The 18,048-nt window shown below is 47.6% G+C and overlaps 1 protein-coding gene across 9 annotated transcripts in view; it reads left to right on the top strand.

The window, feature by feature from the left end:
- Nucleotides 1–18,048, top strand: part of DAB2IP (DAB2 interacting protein) — a 306,469-nt gene that overhangs the window by 80,421 nt on the left and 208,000 nt on the right. The window contains exon 1 of one of the 9 annotated variants that reach the window (XM_083721661.1): nucleotides 978–1,385. The exons of the other annotated variants lie outside the window; for them this stretch is intronic. The gene's annotated coding sequence lies outside the window, so the exon portion shown is untranslated. Of the gene's footprint in view, nucleotides 1–977; nucleotides 1,386–18,048 lie in introns of those variants that run through there. 9 annotated transcript variants of the gene reach the window in all.

Below are 18,048 nucleotides of genomic sequence, written 5' to 3'. Positions count from 1 at the left end.
GTCGTGCCATGGCCCTAGCCACCAGCAGGGCATCGGACAGGATCCACAACCACCAGGTTCCTGTAATGGAATACCCAAAAGAGGAGGGGTAGATGATGGCCATACCCAATCCTCCAACACAGCACACATATTCCAATGCCTAACCGCCAATACCAGAAAGTTGTGATGAGTTGCTACGAGGTAGGCGAAAAAGCCAAGAGGACAGGTTGCTGGACTACATAGGTCGTTGGCCTGATCTAGTAGGATCTTCATATGTTCTTATGTCCTTCACTTGCACCCCCAGGGTAGTTGGCAGTTGACGCCAAGTGTCCTTACTGGGAAGGAGCTCCCTGTAGCTTCTGATGCATTGGGCCAGGTGGGCATTCTTTTGCTTTCCCCCAGAGGCAATTGGTGCAGTCTCCTGGCATTCCCTGGCCCCCGGCCCATGACAGAAGCCACTGTGTGCTTTCCTTCTCTAATTCTTAGTCCATTCTTAGCCCCCAGCAATGGACAAGGTGCTTTGTAGTTATATGAACATATAGTTAGGTCCCAGCTCCAAGAGGCCTACAGTCTAAAATTTAACAGTGGGAGGAGGCAGGAGAACGAGGAGAGGAATATCTGTGGCCTTCTTCCCTGCCTCCTCCTCACAGCTCGGTTTTCAAAGATAACGTACAGCCAGAGAGCGCAGATTCCTTGCAAGGGGCCCATCGCTAGTTTGCGAACTTCCTTCTCCCTTTCTTGCGGTTTGCTCTGGATAAAACTGCAATTAAAGCTGCTTAGATGATAGCTGGATGGGAAACACCTGAGCTCATTAAGATAATGAGAGTTTTTTGGCAGATGCAAAGCAGGGACGGGACAGGTAAATCCAGTTCCACTTCACTGTGCAGAAAAACACCACCCCTTTCGGAGAACCAGGAGGTGTCAAAATCTCCCTGCCAATGGGCTGCACAGCACTGGAGTGTCAGGTGATGAGGGAACCGGTCTTTCATTGGCCGTGTTCACTTTTGAGGAGAAATGAGGTACATCTGCAAAGTTCTGTGCTCCCTTGCTGTTCTCCTGGCTTGGCATGCAGACAGGTCTTTCTAGCCTTGCCAGACCTTCCTCAGTCACTCCCTGACTTCCACCTGAACTGACGGCATCCAGATTCACTTGGGGAGCCTCTCTGCCTGGAGGCTGCTTCTAGGCTGCACTCCCCCTTGCAGCAAGGAGAGTACCGGCAGCCCCTTTGCTGCCTACCCTGGGCGGCTTTCCACCTTTCCTGGCTCAAACGGCATTCCAGCGCCAGGTACCAAATTCCATTCCAGCGCCCGATGAAGTCACCCCCTCCCGCTGCTCGGCTTCAGAGCTGTCCAGGGTGCCATGGCATGGGGGTCTCTGACGGCCGCCACCGCTGCTTCTCCTCTTAGGTGAGTTGTCTCTCAGGAATGTTTGGTCAGGCTTTAACTTTTGCAGATGTAGACTCTGTGCAACCCAGCCTCCTCCTGCTCCCTGTCCCTGGCTTAAGTTTCCTGCCGAGGTGCCCGTAGGAGATTCCTCCACTGCTTTTGCTAACCAGCTCCAGCTGGCTCCCACAGACCCCCCCCCCCCATGCCAGGCCTTTCCCTCTCCCTCTCCCTTTTCTTTTCTTTCCTCTTCCAGCTATTGCTGCTGCTGCTGCTGCTGCTGCTGCACACTTCTACCTGAGCTGCCTGGGATGGTTGCTGACCTGGATTTTCAGCTGGAGGAGCAGCACAGCTGATGCCAGCTCATATCTGAATGAATTAGAACTTGATTTTGTCAAGTCTGCAGGCCTATCAGCCTGCCCTGTCTCTGCCATTTTGAAGGACATTGCCATTCCTGATTGGCCTTCCCAGCTTGGCTTTCTGATTGGCTGGAAGCTGATCATACCTGCAAGCTTTTCCAGCTCTGGTCAAATCTTAGCCTGTGACCTCATGTCACCTCTGATCTACCCTGATTGGCCCAGCTTTTCCCATTTTCTCTGTTTCCAGAGTCACTGTGGGGCAGACCAATAGGCAAGTAGCCAAGCAAGAAACATAATCATACCTTGATTGATCTTTGTTTTACTTTATTGTTTTAGTTATTGTGTATTGTGTTATATCCTGCTTTCCTTATAGATGCTTGTTTGGACCTTGTTTCTTTTAATGTTCGTTAAACATACAGAACTTATTGATTTTTATGAAGATAGTGATAGGTACTTGTTTTAAATAAATAAATAAACACCAAGGTGGCTGACTGTAAAATGATCAAACACAATAAGAATCAAACTGAGGGTGAGAAAACATACTAGTGCAGGGCAAATATATATATAATCATTTCAACAGAACTCCCAAACCAATAATACTCAGAAAAAGGAGGGAGGGGAAATAATGAGGGATCAACAATATTTATCTGGCTCACATTGCTTTTGCATGTGTCTGTTCTGTCTCATTACTGCACCACCCTGCAAATAATCATGACAATAAATAATAATTCGCATGAAACCTCCATATTAAATTAGTATTTCAACGCATAATTTCTCCCTAAATGCACATTTCTAAACACATTCTGAACATATTTCTAAATTGTAGAGCTCAGAAAGGTTCAGAAAGGGGCAGCCAAAATGATCAAGTGGGTGGGGGGGGGGGAGGAATGTAGCATTTGGGACTTTTTTAGCTTAGAGAAGAGGCGAGTAAGAGGCAACATGATAGATTTTTATTTTTAATTATGCACGTCATAGAAAAAGTGGATGGAGGAAAGTTTCTCTCTTAACACTAGAATACGTGACATCTAGGACAGATAATAGAAAGGATTTCTTGAGGCATTGCATACTGTGGAACCAGTGTGAGAGAGGTAGTGTGGTGTAGTGGTTAAGAGTGGTGGACTCGTAATCTGGTGAACCGGGTTCGCGTCTCCGCTCCTCTACATGCGGCTGCTGGGTGACCTTGGGCCAGTCACACTTCTCTGAAGTCTCTCAGCCCCACTCACCTCACAGAGTGTTTGTTGTGGGGGGAGGAAGGGAAAGGAGAATGTTAGCCGCTTTGAGACACCTTCGGGTAGTGATAAAGCGGGATATCAAATCCGAACTCTTCTCCTTCCTGCAGGAGGTAGTGATGGTCATCAACTTGGAGGGCTTTAAAAGAGGACTGGGGAAATTCATGGAGGAGGGATATCCATGGCCGCTAGCCATAATGGCTGTGCTCTGCCTCCATGGTCAGAGGCACCTGTACAGTGGTACCTCGGGTTACAGGTGCTTCAGGTTACAGACGCTTCGGGTTACAGACTCTGCTAACCCAGAAATAGTACCTCAGGTTAAGAACTTTGCTTCAGGATGAGAACAGAAATTGTGCTGCAGTGGCATGGCAGCAGCGGGAGGCCCCATTAGCTAAAGTGGTACCTCAGGTTAAGAACAGTTTCAGGTTAAGAACTGTACTTCTGAACATCAGTTGCTGGAAACCACAGCAGGGGAGAAGAAGGCTCTAGTGCTCGTGTTCTGCTTACTGGTTTCCCACAAGCATCTGGGTATGGACCTGATACAACAGGTTCTTCTTGGGCTCTTATATCTTACAATATAGTTCTTTAAGATGCAGTTTGGTAGCTTTTAAACTGAAAACTGCACCTCAGGATTCAGGAAAGTGATAAGACCAAGAGAGAATGCACCCTGATCTTTGTGTTCTGTCTGTGAGGGTGGATTCAGGTCAGTTCTCATAATAATTTGCTTTGACCAAATCCCCCAAGCAGCTCTGGAAAGCTGCATATTGAGAGATGGCCACAGGCTTGGCCAACCCGAAAGGCTTCCTTAAAAAGCAAGGTTTTGACCATGGATGGTCTGCATTAGACCCAACTGGTCACCTTACGGAGAACATACCATGGCATTGCTGTAGCGATGGAAATACAAGTAAAAATACCAGTAAATAATACATTGGTGGATGTTGCTTAGAACAGTAGCTTGCTCAGAAACTAGGATGAGGGGTTATTCAAAAGCAGCTGGCGGGGGCCAAATTCTGCGTGGCAAATTCGCTGGTTTTTGCCCTGTGCTTTTGGCAGCCTGGTTTCCTGTTTTCTTTGCCCACCCAGTTCGTGGCCATTCTGTGGGTTAGGAGAGAAAACCTTCCGGCATGAGGGCTATATTCCCTCATGAGCAACTTTCCAGGGCCCACATCCAGCTTGAGGGCCAAGGCAAAGGGAAAAGAAGGGCAAGCAATTGTGGCTGTAACCCTTACCTTATCACAGCAGGCTTCATTCCATAAAAGACGCATAAGTTTCTACATATGCACGCAGACAAACATATACACACAGCCAGGAGTGATGCCTTGTTGCCTTCTACATGTGCTATGTCAGGAAAATTTTGGGCATCACATGGCAAGACAGAGACTCAAAAAGAAAAAGAAAAAAGGGTGCTGTCCCAAGTCCATATTCAAAGCATGTTGGCACTTCTGTCTCAGCGATGTCATAGAATCATAGAATTGGAAGAGACCACAAGGGCCATCGAGTCCAACCCCCTGCCAAGCAGGAAACACCATCAGAGCACTCCTGACATATGGTTGTCAAGCCTCTGCTTAAAGACCTCCAAAGAAGGAGACTCCACCACACTCCTTGGCAGCAAATTCCACTGTCGAACAGCTCTTACTGTCAGGAAGTTCTTGTCAACGCTGGCATGGCCATGTCCACAGAATGGAAGATGGCAGGACCCTCAAGGATGTGCTTGTCTTGCCAAATGCAAGATGTTTCTTTTAAAATTAGATTCAGAAGTAATACAAACATATGTGAGTGTGAGAAGATAACAGATTTTCCCCCCAAACAACAAGCAATACAGGTGAAACTCGAAAAATTAGAATATCGTGGAAAAGTTCCTTTCTTTCAGGAATTCAACTTCAAAGGTGAAACTCATAGATGAGATAGACTCATGATAGGCCAAGTGAGATGTGTCAAGCCTTGATTTGTGATCATTGTGATGATTGTGGTGTACAGTTGATGAAAACCCCAAATTAACAATCTCAGAAAATGAAAATATTCGATGAAATCAGCAAAACAGGGATTGCAAATCGAGCAAGATTGGACCTCTGAGAAGTAAAAGCAGATTTCGCTTGGCATGTCATGAGTCAATCTCATATATGAGTTTCACCTTTGAAGTTGAATTCCTGAAAGAAAGGAACTTTTCCACGATATTCTAATTTTTGGAGTTCCACCTGTATATACATTACAAAGCAAGCATTTCAACCTGCCACTAGGGAGCCCTGAAGAAGTGACCACCAGGTAGCCTTCATCTGCACAGCTCTGCGGCCAACAGCCTGTGCGCGAACTTCCACTGCCATGCTCAAAAGCCATCTGATTCATCTGCTCTACATCAAAGACGGTCAAAAGGCCCTCCACCAGACCACAAATCAAAGGTAGATACTAGCCAGTGCAGGTTTTAGCCATTTGCCACCAGGCCATACGTCAAAAGCAACCATCAAAGACATTTTACAAGGGGTAGAGAGGAAATAAACAGTGGCCAGGAAGGGATAGATAGTTAAATAGAGGCAGGAAGAGATGACCATGTTAGATCACTATCTCCTCGAAATCACAGTAATCTTCCGGAATAAGTCTCCCATGTGGTGCTCAATGGGGAGCTGGTTTCAGGCACTAGGCCTGTTGGCAGACCAACTCTGTGTTACAAAAAGTGCCTTTTTTTCTGGAAAAAATAGGTGCCGGTACTCACCTTGGAAGTTCTTACAGTAAGTGCCACGCTTTTTAACAACAACAAAAGAGGTGCTGGTACTCAGTACCTCTGAGTACCCATGGAGGGAAGCACTGGTTGCAAATATGTCTGCAAATGTGACATGAAGGCTGGCAACATCATCAACCCTGCTGTGTGGGAATCCCTTGCAGATGACCACAGTCCCTGGAGACATAGTCAGGTCTTGCATCCGTAGCAGTGACCAGAGGAGGAACGAGCACTGGGAGGAACACAAAAAGAAGAAACGCCATGGTGCATCTGCAGCAGCACAACCATACGCTTTCCTCTGCCCCATGTCTCTCCTGCTTTGGTCTGTACAGCCACCGCAGGCGCTGCAACCCTCCAACAGCTTGACTTCACCCCCAAAGTGTTTCCCAAGACAGGTAGATGCCTATACAGTAGGTTGCAAATGTGATCCGTGCAGGAGGGACATTCACAACCCACAGCGTTCGCAACCTGCAGCGGCGCAGGTTGCGATTCGGTGCTTCTGTGCATGCGCAAAGTGGTTTTGCGCATGTGCGAGTGCCGAAACCCAGAAGTAACCTCTTCTGGTACTTCCGGGTTCGGAACCCAAAAATGCGCAACCTGAAGCATCTGTAACCTGAGGAATGGCAAACATTCTCAAGCACAATGTTTTCCATCCAGATATGCAAGAGGCACTAACACGGATGAAGAACACATTCCAATGAGGCCAGAAAAGAACTCAAGGAAAGTGCAAAGCAGAGTTGGTAAAGGCTGTTTCCGTGGACCCAGTCCCAAGGGCTCGGGGAAGAGGCCTCGGGGGATGCATTTGGCACCCAAGCCCACCTCTGGGGGTCCCTCATTTTTAACCTCTATTGCTTCACACTTTAGAATCGTAGAGTTGGAATGGGGCCCCAAGGGTCATCTAGTCCAACCCCCTGCAATGCAGGAACCACAGCTAAAGCATTCATGAGAGATGGCCAGCTAAGCTTGCTTTTAAAACCTCCAACGCAGGCGGGTCCATCACTTTCCACTGCCGAATGGCTCTTCCGTTTAGTCAGGATCTCCTTTGTTTTCATTTGAATCCATTGGTTTGGGTCCTGGCCTGTGGAGCGACACAAAACAAGCATGCTCCATCTCCCACGTAACAATCCTTCAGGCATTTAAAGATGGCCACCATTTCAGCTCTCAGTCTCCTCATCTCCAGGCGAAATATGTGCCCTTTAGGATGCCCATGAGCCTGGCTGCCTCCCGCTGCCTCTCAACCTTCAGCATCTAGTCTACTGTCTCCAGGCCAGGAGGTCTAAGCAGCAGCCGATGTAGCCCTCCCCTCTCTGACTCTGTGTAATCCCTTTACAAGGAGGGTTTACTCTGTCAGGAAGGAGCCGGTCTTGCCTGGGGTGATGAGGTAAATGCACAGCACTTGCATTTAAGATGCAGGAAATTAACCTTTCAGAGCATTGGACACATGTCTCAGGAAAGCCAAAAAAAAAAAAAGTATGGAAAGTGCTAATTGTTCCCATTAATAGGTGCCAATGGGGCATAACAGCATTTAAATGTGTCCTGCAGTAGCATTTCCCCAGCCTGCCATTTCCCTAGAAGCTGAAATGTTTCCTCTCCTTAAAACCTGAAATGTGAGCACATAGACTTAACCCTTTGCTTTTGGGGCTGTTTTCTCTATGGGAGAAATTTGCAGTAAAGGTAAAGGGACCCCTGGCCATTAGGTCCAGTCGTGGCCGACTCTGGAGTTGCGGCGCTCATCTCACTTTACTGGCCGAGGGAACCGCCGTACAGCTTCTGGGTCATGTGACCAGCATGACTAAGCCGCTTCTAGCAAACCAGAGCAGTGCACGGAAACGCCATTTACCTTCCCATTGGAGCAGTACCTATTTATCTACTTGCACTTTGACGTGCTTTCGAACTGCTGGGTTGGCAGGACCAGGGACTGAGCAATGGGAGCTCACCCCCTCGCAGGGATTTGACCTTCTGATTGGCAAGTCCTAGGCTCTGTGGTTTAACCCACAGCGCCACCTGCGTCCCTAAATTTGCAGTGCTACTATGCAAATATGTATGCATTCAGGTGTTTATAGCAGCGGCAGTACCCCAGACATGGGCCCTAGCTCCATTCTGCCAGGTTCTGTACAGTCTCAAGCAGAAACAGGCAAAGTCTGGACGATAGGAAGCTGCCTTGTCCAGAGTTTGACATTGGTCCATTGAGCTCAGTACTGTCTACACCAGGAGTAGCCAACCTAGAATTGTAGAGTTGGAAGGGCCACCCAAGGACCATCTAGCCCAAACTTCTGCAATGCAGAAATCACACCTAAGGAACCCCCGATAGATGGCCATCCAACCTTTGTTTAAAAACCTCCAACGAAGGTGAGTCCCCACCTCCAAGGTCATCCGTTCCACTGTTGAACTCTTGCCATCAGAAAAGTCCTAAGAAGAAGGGCCCTGCTGGATCAGGCCATGTGCCCATCCTGTTCTCACAATGACCAGCCAGATCCCTATGGGTGTGATGGCCTGGGACTGGGGCTCGGACTCGGAACCAGAGGAGACTCAGTCTACACCAGATCCTTTGCATCAGGCATCACCTGAACCAAGTCTGGGGCCTGATTCTGAAAGCCCCAGTCTGCACAGGTTCCCCTGCAACAAACACCAACTAGGCCGAGTCAGGGGCCTAAGCCTGTCCTGGCTCCAGATGCGGGGATTACCTCGTTGCCTTCAGCTGGGCCATCACTTACAGCTGCTCCACTACCAGTTGGGTCAGGGGAGGCTGAGGCGGCCCCTGGGTCCAGTAACCCACCGACATCTCCCGAGCTGCAGAGACCGAGGTCTGAGAGAAGGAGAGACCTGAGTACTTGCAGGAGGAGTGCTCGCCTTCAGGCAACAAAGGGAGGTGATCAGGACTGGCCGCTACCCCGACAAAGATAAAAGACTGTCGGACCCTGCCCCAGGTTGTGGGAGCAACGTTGCTGTATGCTAGATCCTGCCTGAGATCCTGTCCCTGTCCTTGCCTGGTTTCCTGCCTCGTGTCCTGCCTTGGCCCTGTCGGACTGACTCCCAGCAGAACCTTCGGATTCTGGACCAGTCCTGGACTGCGTTTCACGGGTTACCTGGGCCCAGCACAGTGGGAAAACAGCAAGCAGGATTCCAGCACAAGAGCATCACTCTCCCCTCCAGTAGTTTCCACCAGCTGGCATTTGGAAGTATTGCTGTCTCCCAGCTGTAGAGCATAGCCATTATGGCCATTGATAGTTCTCTCCTCCATAAATTACTGTTAATTCCATATTAAAGCCATCTAAGTTGGTGGCCAGCACTGCCTACTGAGGGAGCAACTTCCATAGTTTGTGCTTCATGAACAATTGCTTGCTTTTCTCTGTCCTGAATCCTCTAACATTCATCTTCATTGAATGTCCATGAGTTCTGGTGCTTTGATATTGTGCTGGTCCCGGGGGGAAGGTACCGTTACCGAAGTCCGAGTTCACAAGACGAGAGGCGAGGTCCGAAACAGGGAGCCGGGCGGGGAACAGGAACGCTGGAAGGTCAGAAGCAGGAGGCCGGGCAGGGAGCAGGAACACTGGAAGGTCAGGAGCAGGAGGCCGGGCAGGGAACAGGAACACTGGAAGGTCTGAAGCCAACAACGACGTTGCTCCCGCAACCTGGGACCGGGCTGACTGACCTTTATCTTCTTCTAAGGCCAGAGGCGGTCCCGGCCCCCAGGAGCCCCGCCTCCCTTGGCCTTAAGGCGAGCACTCCTCCTGGGAGCAACCAGTTCCCTTCGCCTCTCTGCCCTAAGCCTCTGCAGTTCAGGAGAGGCCGAAGGGTTACTGGGCCCCGGAGGAGGCTCACCTGTAGACACTGAGTCCTCAAGCACCTCTGGGGCCAGAATGGTTTCACCTGGTGCCTGCTCCTGAGGATCTGACACAGGTGCAGGCTCCTCAGAATCTAGGCCTTGCCCCAGTTCAGCCGGCCCTGGAGGCGGGGACTCCTGTGCAGGCTGGGATTCCTCTGGTTCAGCCTCTGAATCGGAATCCCAGGCCATCACAGATATACAATAGACTCTACTTACATTCTTCTGATATATAGAGTCCCAAACAACCTAGACCTTTAATACTTAAGGGATCGCCTCTCTGCACATGCCTGCCTGTGAGTTCAGATCTTCTGGGGATGCCCTCATTAATGCCACAGTGCTAGGAACTCTACCTTTGGTAATAAGGCAGGGGTGGGCCTTTTCTGTGGTGGCTCCCCCACTCTGCAATGCCCTCTCCCACCCTGAAATTCAGTCGGCACCTCTGGTAGTGCCATTCGGGTGCCTGGTGAGAAGCTGGCTGCTTGTTCAGGCCTTTGGGCATGACTGCTACTGTTATCTGAAGCTGCTGCATTATTTTGATTGCATTTTCTCTGAGGTTTAAACTGAGTCTTCGTTGTTATGTTGGGACCCGCCCAGGGATCCCGGGATGTGAGGCAGGATGCAGGGAGCCAAAATCAAGTAAATTCAACTCTGCATTCCCTGGCAGTTTTTCCTGGGGACCAGCCCCAGGTGTTCTCTCATGGGTTGCAGAGAGAGCAAATGACTCTGTGAGTCTGCCTTGCTTGAGCTTCAGGGCCTCATTCTCACTCCCTTGTTTTTTGGGACTGTGTTTATTAGCAACTATATCCCAGGTACAAGGCGCCGTCGGCAAGGGAGCCTGTTCTTGCAGGAGGAGTTGCCCTTTCCAAGGTATTCAGACAGTCCTCCCAGCAATTTGCAGATTATACCTTCATTTGTCCACTTATTGGCTTGAGATCACAGCAGATTCAGGGGTTTAGCACTCTGGGATGGCATTTGCCATCCAGCGAGTCGATGGCATGTTATTAACTTAAAACTCTCCAAATCTCTCAGTAATGATACAAGTGGCCTTAGAATCCAGAGAAGTTAACAGTCTGTAAAGGAGGGATTAGTGGCATGGGATTGAGATATGAAAGGAGATCCCGTTCCGGGTTTAAAAGAGGAGGAAGGGGCTTTATTAGCACATGGCACAAATGCCAACTGGGCAGAATGAGCGGGCCGCTGGGAGCCAGGGCTCTGGCTGAGGCTTCCAGGCCTCTCAGCCAGCTCACCTGCACTCTTTTGATTAAGGCGAGCCTCTGGAAGATTCACACCACTTGCTTTCAAGGGGCAGAGCCAAAATGTATTTCTGGAGCTTAGAGTTGTTTTTGCAAGCCTTTTGAGACTTGAGCAGGCCACTTAGGGGCATGGTGATGCAGCAAAACAGTTGGGAGGATGCCAACAAAACAATGTTTGCTGATGGTGCTGTTGGGTCATGTTCTAGCCAATCAAATTGTTGTTATTTCTATGGCACATTTTCTGCAGTCCAGGACTCACATATTAAAAACGGCACTGATATAATGCAAAAAGCTAAAAACATCTGAAAGATAATAGTTAACAAACAATCAAACATTAATAGAAGTGTGTGTGTGTGTGTGTGTGTGTGTGTGTGTGTGTGTGTGTATCAAATCTGTTAAAATGCAGTGAAAGCAGCACTGCACTCTTAAAAGCCCTTTCCTTAGATAACAGCCAGTTGCCAAAGGCCTGTCAGAACAAAACAGTCTTCCCCTGTTGGTGGAGGGACAACAAGAAGGGAACCAGTCTGGCTGAGACCTGAGATAATTGCTCAGTGTGCTGCCCTTCAAATGGAATCTCACCAGTGCAGCCCAGCCCAGTCCCATCTCACTTCCCAGACTCATGAGGACCAGACTCAAGGCAGAACTTGCAGATCAACTTGATGTGGTGATGGCCACCAACTTGGATGGCTTTACAAATATAAGGGCATCAGAACAGTCTGCTGGATCAGCCCATGGCCCATCTAGTCCAGCGTCTTGTTCTCACAGTGGCCAACCAGATGCCCATTATGGGAAACCTGAGCCCTCTCACCTTCAGTGGTTTTCAGCAACTGACATTCAGAGACATTTCTGCCTCTGACCTATTTTTTAGTATTATTGCCCAAGGATGTTAAATTATGGTATTTTTAAACTAGTTGACTGGTTTTTATTATTCCTCTTAATTGTTGGGTTAATAGCTATTGCCATTTCAAAAAACTTGGTGTCCATCTTCAGATGTATGGCAGCTTATACATTTTAAAAATAAATTTATATGAGGATTGAATGAAAATACCACCACTTTGTTCCAATTTCAGCCCCTGGGGTGGGGTGGGGATGTTGTCTCCCAGTAACGCCTCTTCCTGCTGCTGCAAAATGGACCATTCTGCTGCTGTGCTGACAGAGAAATGGGAACTACGATTCATGTTCTTTTTGTATGCAACTTTTACAGAGATGACCAAATAGATGGTTTACATCTATGCTATGAAAATACCAGGAAAGATGCTTGAGTGCTATTTGGCTGACCTATTGCCTGATGGAAAATAATGTAATGACAGAATTTGCTAGACTTCTAGCAATAATGGAGTTGCACAGTTTCTCTTGGTTGCTTCAAAAATTCACAAAGGGAGTCTATCAGTTTAAATGTGTGTGTGTGTGTGTGTGTGTGTGTGTGTGTGTGTTTAAAAAATCATGTTCTTGCTTTATATATGTGTATTACATTCTGTGTTAGGAATGGTGTGGTTTTGGATTATACTGTATCTTGCTTTTAATGGGTCTTTAACTGAATAATAAAATATTGTTTTATTTGTAAAACTTGAAGCAGAGGAAGGCATAGGCAGGAAGGCAATTTTACTCTCTCTCCCTTCCCCATTTTGTACCAAAGGTTTTTGGCTGAGAGCTTTGGGCTCAGCAATAATTTATGCCCTTCCTTTCTTCTAAGCTGGAATTCAAGGCAGGCCATGGGGTTCCCAGGTGGTCCAGGCACCAGCTAAGCCCAGATCTGCTTAGCTTCAGCAAAGTGAGCCCATCACATGAATTCTGATCATCATTCTCGTCCGTTACTCTGGAATGTATATGTGAACTACAATTGGGGCACACACAGTGCATCTATTGGGAACAATGCATATTATTATTTTAGCTCCTTGGTTTTTGCAGCAGGGATCTGAGCAGACCCTCATTCATTCATTCATTCATTTAATAAGAAGCGCCTGCTGAATCAGGGCAATCGCCCTGCCTAGTCCAGAATCTTATTCTCACAGTGACCAACCAGTTGCAACTGGTACTCATAAGCATTATTGCTTCCAGCTGTGTGGGCCCTCAAGTTCTCATTGAATTTGTCCTGTCCTCTTCCAAAGCCATCCAAATGGGTCTCCATCACAGCATCCTGTGGAATTCGGTTCCATAGTTTAACTATGCACTGTGTGAAGAAGTATAGACGTACTTTGGAAGCTGAATGGAATCCGTTCCAGAAGTCTGTTCGACTTTCAAAACATTTGCCTTCCAAGGCGCGGCTTCTCATTGGCGGCAGGAGTTTCCTGCAGCCAGCTGGAAGCCGCAAAAGTGCCACTGGACGTTTGGCTTCCAAAAGAACATTCACAAACTGGAACACTCACTTCTGGAGAGGAGTAGCCTTAGGAAGTGGTGAGAAGGCGTGGGCCATCAGTCCTCACAACTGCCTTGTTGGAGCAGGAGCTGCTGGGAGGAGCTGCTGGGATCACTAGGCTTGTGCTGTTTTGCCCCCCCCCCCTTTTGCTGATCTTTAAAGCCCTAAACGGCCTCGGTCCAATATACCCGAAGAAGCGTCTCCACCCCCATCATTCTGCCTGGATACTGAGGTCCAGCGCCCAAGGGCCTTGCGGTTTTCTCCCTGCAAGAAGCCAAGTTACAGGGAACCAGGCAGAGGGCCTTCTCAGTTGTGGCACCCACCCTGTGAAAGGCCCTCCCACCAGATGTCAAAGAGAAGAACAACTACCAGACTTTTAGAAGACATATGAAAGAAGCCCTGTTTAGGGAAGCTTTTAATGTTTAGTGTATTTTAATATTTTGTTGGAAGCCGCCCAGAGTGGCTGGGGAAGCCCAGCTAGATGGGTGGGGTACAAATAAATTATTATTATTATTATTATTATTATTATTATTATTATTATTATTATTATTATTATTATTATTTTCTGCACCTTATAGAATAGAATTTTTTGATGGAATATCCTTTTTTGATGGAAAGCCACACAAACCGTCTGCAAACAGTGGAGTACCATGGGGTGGGTATGGGTAGTGGGCCCTGGGCATATTTTTTTGATGGGCTGTGGCAAGGTGCCCCCACAACAGGCTTCCTCATCGGAGGCTGGCTCTGGCGCGTGAGGGAGCTGTGGAGACAGCTTCCTTGCATGACGGCCCAATGCCACCAGCCACAGCTCCACTCCCAGGTCAAGCCTGACCCGGGGCAGGAGAGAGGCGAATCGGTGGCATATTCGCCATTCCTGCCAAGGCAACTTTCTCGCACCCAGCTGCAGCTCCAACCCCAGGTCAACCATGACCTGGGGGGACACAGCAGGCTCCCTCCATGCCACGCCCTCACCACTGCTTATACACAGTCCTCCAAATGTAGCATTTCAGACTTCCACAGTATCTCAGGCTGTGCCCATGTTCTAGGAATGGAAGAGTGGTTTCTCCTTCCAGACCATGTGCCAGGACTTACATAGACACCTGAGCTCCAGCACCACTCTTTTTTCAAAAGTTATGCACTGCTTTGTCTATATACCTCTGGAGCACATCTGGATCTGTCCTGACCAAACCTATGTACACCTACCTAGGAGTAAGTATCATTGAACTCAGTGGGACTTACTCCTGAGTAGTCATGTATAGCATAAACTACTCTTCTTAGGGAGGTTTCACCCCTTAGGGATGGGGTGAATCTGCCAATTTCAGGTTTTCACACTGAAGTTCAGTTCTAAATATTTCCACGAGTTGGAAATGGCTTTTAAAGTCTTCATTAAAATTCGCCAGCATTTTGAGGCAAATACCTCCTAATGCACAGGTGCTTGTATGTAATTTTGCCTAATACCCAACTTTTTGAGAAGTAGTTTACCCTAATAATTTGTGTTTCTCTGATATTGTTTTTGCAAATGGATGCATTTTATGGACACTTTGCCCCAGTGTATGCAGTGTATGCACTTCTATCCACCATTTGAATGGAGAACTGCAATGCAAAATTCAAAATTCAGAAAAGTGTAAATTTTGAGGCTTTTGTGTTTCATTCCAGAAAGTGTAAATTAGGTAGGTTTACCTTTCACTGTAGTGATGTAGGGAAGTGAGAGCTGGACCATAAAAAAGGCTGATCATCAAAGAATTGATGCTTTTGAATTATGGTGCTGGAGGAGACTCTTGAGAGTCCCATGGACTGCAAGAAGATCAAAGCTATCCATTCTGAAGGATATCAGCCCTGAGCGCTCACTGGAAGGACAGATCCTGAAGCTGAGGCTCCAATACTTTGGCCACCTCATGAGAAGAGAAGACTCCTTGGAAAAGACCCTGATGTTGGGAAAGATGGAGGGCACAAGGAGAAGGGGATGGCAGAGGACGAGATGGTGGGACAGTGTTCTCAAAGCTACCAGCATGAGTTTGACCAAACTGTGGGAGGCAGTGGAAGACAGGAGTGCCTGGTGTGCTCTGGTTCATGGGGTCACGAGGAGACGGACATGACTAAATGACTAAACAACAACAACAACCTTTTGCTGTGAACTGAATCTAACGTCTCCCCCACCCACAGCTCATCCCCTATGCCATTTTTCTCCTAGGTTTTTTATTGTATTTCTTAACAACAACAACAACAACATTCTCTGCTTCTGTATATAGCAGCTTTTATGCAACTTTGCTTTTATTTCTGAGTTATGCTGATGTCACTTAAACTGTTCTTCTGAACTGTGGTGCTTTGAACATTTAAATGTTTTTGCTTTAACCCTTTGCATTGTGATTTTAACTATTTAAGTCCTCACCCCCCCCTCCCGCCGGCTCACTATCCTGGGGAGGGGAGTCATTCAGAAATGATTGCATTTGCAAGAATAGGGCAGAGCCTGAGAATACACATTTCAGGTGCCAAAGACCAAGGCAAAGAGGTGTTTCTTTAGCATTTACCAAAAGCTGTATGTGGGTGGCGCTGTGGTCTAAACCACAGAGCCTAGGGCTTGCCAATAAGAAGGCCGGCGGTTCAAATCCCCACGAAGGGGTGAGCTCCCGTTGCTCGGTCCCTGCTCCTGCAAACCTAGCAGTTCAAAAGCATCTCAAAGTGCAAGTAGATAAATAGGTACCGCTCTAGTGGGAAGGTAAACAGCATTTCCGTGTGCTGCTCTGGTTCGCCAGAAGCGGCTTAGTCATGCTGGCCACATGACCCGGAAGCTGTACGCCGGCTCCCTCGGCCTATAGAGCGAGATGAGCGCTGCAACCCCAGAGTCGGCCATGACTGGACCTAATGGTCAGGGGTCCCTTTACCTTTACCTTTACCTAAGCTGCACAATGAAGAAGCCAGACAAACCTCTGCAGAGAGCGAACCCCACAACTTAGTGATGGAGTTATACATGGAATTTCTCATATCTGACTCTATGTGAGCTTTGCACCTCTTGTGTCAAGAACCTGATTCTGTTCCCCAAGGTGCCTATTTACCCTCAAGCTCCTCCACAAAGCAAGGTCCTTTGTGCTTTAATCACCCATGCCCACCCCGCACTGCAGAAGCGAGCCTGGTTCTCTTGACGGTGAGCTCCCAGCTGTGGGTCGTTGCAATGTCGTAATATTTGTGATCAGGCACGCCCGTTGGTGAAATATTGTACTTGAATGATGTTCTTGAATGTTTGGCTAAGTGCAGTGATTAGTAATGCCTTTTGACTGTCTCCTTCCCTCCCTCCCTTTCTCTCTCTCCGCCTTTTGCATATTGATTGTCTTGGAAACTGAAGGGTACTTATTCGTTCAAGAGTCTGAATTCTCTCTGAGCTTGCAGGTGCTTTTCGTTGGGTCTGGCTCGCTTCACAATTGACACTTGCCTTAGCTGACTTATGAGCCCTGATCCAGACAACCTACTTCACGTGCACCCATGGGGGTCCCAGGGATGGGAGGCCAGCACAGCCAGTGGTCAGTCAGGGTTGATGCGAGTTGTATTTCATTTTGCCCTACTCCTTCCTCTCCATTGCAGTCCATTATTGTTCCTCATTAGGAACACAGGGACTTGCCTTACATTGTGTTAGTCCATTTGTCCATCTAGCTAAAATCAAGATGGCAGGCGAAGATTAAAGCCTTTTGGGAAATGATTTATAATGAAATTAAGAAGGTACTTAAATGTACTTTTCATAAGAAACCGGAGGCATTTCTCTTGGGCATGGTCGGCCAATTGGTGCCAAAGAAGGATAGGACATTTTTTATGTATGCTACCACAGCGGCAGGGACGCAGGTGGCGCTGTGGGTTAAAGCCTCAGCGCCTAGGACTTGCCGATCGAAAGGTCGGCGGTTCGAATCCCTGCGGCGGGGTGCGCTCCCGCTGCTCGGTCCCAGCGCCTGCCAACCTAGCAGTTCGAAAGCACCTCCAGGTGCAAGTAGATAAATAGGAACCGCATACCAGCGGGAAGGTAAACGGCGTTTCCGTGTGCGGCTCTGGCTCGCAAGAGCAGCGATGTCACGCTGGCCACGTGACCCGGAAGTGTCTCCGGACAGCGCTGGCCCCTGGCCTCTTGAGTGAGATGGGCGCACAACCCCAGAGTCTGTCAAGACTGGCCCGTACGGGCAGGGGTACCTTTACCTTTTTACCACAGCGGCAAGGATCTTATTAGCAAAGTATTGGAAGACACAAGAACTACCCACACTGGAAGAATGGCAGACAAAGGTGATCGACTATATGGGACTAGCGGAGATGACTGGCAGAATCCGTGACCAAGAAAAAGAGACGGTGGAAGAAGACTGGATGAAATTTAAAGTATATTTGAGAAATTGTTGTAAAATTGATGAATGCTGAAATGTCAAGGGAATGGAAAATATAGAATTACAGCTGTAATTGATTAAGTTTTAGAAGAAACTTAAAGAGAAAATAAGTAATTAATTAATTGGTGTGAAGAGTTGCTGAAAATTTTTTAAAACAGAGATGCAGAAAAGGGGAGGTAAGGGGAAGTCCGAGAAGCAAGGTTATGAAAATATGTCTTCTTGAAATTATACATGTTTGTATGTTTTTGATTTGTTTATGTGTGTGTATTGTTTTGTCTTTTTTGTGTTGGAAAAATTAATAAAAATTATTATAAAAAAACATAAAATCAAGATGGCAGGTTGCATCTTCAAAAACTGCATCATTTTTTTTCAAATTCTGTGTGAAATCAAGAAGTTGGTTTTTATCTATGTTTGCTTGTAACACCTTTTTAAACCCCGTCTGAATGGCTCTGTTACAAACAAGGCCCTGGAAGGTCTGTTGCTATGTGTTCCCTATCTCATGTTCCCATTTGATTTCACATTTCACTTGCAGGCGCTTCTTGTGTCCTTGTGTCCTTTATGTAAGAAGTACCACAAAGCATAAAATACCATGTAAA

Source organism: Podarcis gaigeae (genome assembly GCF_964106915.1).
Source record: "Podarcis gaigeae genome assembly, chromosome: Z".
In the NCBI taxonomy this organism is placed as follows: domain Eukaryota; kingdom Metazoa; phylum Chordata; class Lepidosauria; order Squamata; family Lacertidae; genus Podarcis; species Podarcis gaigeae.
The sequence above is the reverse complement of the archived record's forward strand: the minus strand, read 5'-3'. Positions and strand labels throughout refer to the sequence as shown.